The sequence below is a fragment of the Magnolia sinica genome, chromosome 6 (genome assembly GCF_029962835.1).
Source record: "Magnolia sinica isolate HGM2019 chromosome 6, MsV1, whole genome shotgun sequence".
Lineage (NCBI taxonomy): Eukaryota > Viridiplantae > Streptophyta > Magnoliopsida > Magnoliales > Magnoliaceae > Magnolia > Magnolia sinica.
Window position 1 is genome coordinate 29132464 of NC_080578.1, and position 2073 is coordinate 29134536.

Below are 2073 nucleotides of genomic sequence, written 5' to 3' on the forward strand. Positions count from 1 at the left end.
TTTCAGTTTTTGCTGATTCTGATTTTTCTGTAGCTGATAAATTAACCTGGGGTGTCATCTTACTCTCATATATTTGGCTTTTGGCAGATCCTGTGTTCTTCTTTTTCTCTATTAGTTACTTAGACTCTCAAATGTTGATTTTCTTTCATTGTTTAGTTTTTGGTGTATGTGATTGTCTGCATTACTGTAAATTGCTGTTCATTTTACCGTTTTTGGAACCCACACAAATGATCTTGCTCGCTTAAGTTTGTCACAGAAAACTTGCCACCAATGCTTGTTACTAAAACTTAAGTTACTAATGAGTACAATCCAATGATTGAATCTCTTTGGTGGTGGAAACTCTTTAAGTAGTTGAGACTGTGTTCCCTACTTCTTAGCTCCCTCTTGATCTAGCATATACGGAAACATGGCCACTTTGATTGCAGTAATTTCAGCCTAAGAGGAGACATGCAGTTTCAGTTTCTTTTATATTAGATTTTTTTTTGGTTTTTTTGTTTCATTCTTTCTCTTTTTTCCCTTTTTGTTTGGACAATTGGGAACTGTTAGAGAAATTGGGCTTCCTCTTATATCTTCTTCTGTTATCCAATTTTATAAACACTTACATATAACATGTGTTGATACTCTATGATCTTAGTGAAAGTTTAAAGTGCAAGGCAAACTCACTTGATTTTTATGATTTCATTTGATTTTTTTGATTTCATTTGATTTCATTTGATTTTTTTTGTATGGATGCATCATGCATGGTTTTATGATAAAACACATGTATGTATGTGTGTATATGTATGCATGCACACATGGATGGATGAAACGTATGCATGCATGCATGGATGGACAGATTATGCATGTGTGTATGCATGCATACATGCATGGATGAATTTATGTGTGTGTATATGTATGTATGTATGCATGCATGGATGGAAGACTGGATGGATGGATCATCACGCATGTGTGTGTATGTGTGTATGCATGCATGGATAGATGGATGGATTGTTAGATCATGGATGGATGGATCATCATGCATGTGTTTATGTATGTATGCATGCATGGATAAATGGATGTATCATCATGCATGTTTGTATGCATGATCCCAAACCTAAACCCGACCCCAAACCCGAACCCGATTTCCTAAACCTAAACCTTAACTTATCCTTAATTCCCTAAAGCTATAACCTATAACCTGTAACCTAAAACCTACACCTAACCATGTGCATATATTTGCGGATATATATAGATCCATGTATCGGTTGCATGGATCTATATGTAGGTTGCATTATAGGGAAACATTTAATGATGTGTCATACAGGTTGTGGCTATCAAAGATATAATATCACCTCCTTATAGGGAAACATTTAATGATGTGTACAGGTAAATTCATTTTTTTATTCCTTATATTGTTTCCCAGTTATATTTGTGTTGGTTTCAGGTACAGGTAGCAATAGAAAGTGTTGGTCGATTATGGCTTATAGACAAAGGGATGAGTAACCAACAATACGAATATGGGAGGCCTTCCCCAGGTATCCAAATGCTTTTAGATACAATTATGTTGTTTTTAAATGTATTAGATCAAAATTGATGGAGCAGACCCGAATGTGCGTCGGAGCTATCCGGATGTTGAGTGGGGGTCCTTGGAAGGTGGGAACCGCTGTTATGACCATGATGAAGCTGTCCATTTCCTATAGACAACATTGGAATGGCCTGACCATTTGGACAGGCCATGTTTATGTATTAACTCGAAATTGATGGAGTAGACCCGGATGTGCATTGGAGCTATCCGGATGTTGAGCGGGGGTCCCTGGAAGGTGGGAACCGCTGTTATGACCATGATGAAGTTGTCCATTTCCTATGAACAGCATTGGAGGGGCCTGGCCATTTGGACATGCCGTGTTTATGTATTTGATCGAAATTAATGGAGCAGACCCGGATGTGCGTCGGAGCTATTTGGAAGAGCGGGGTTCCCTGGAAAGAGGGAACCGCTATTATGACCATGATGAAGCTGTCCATTTTTTATGGACAGCATTGGAAGGGCTTGGCCATTTGCGCCGGATGGTCGTGTTTATATCTATATTTGCAGGG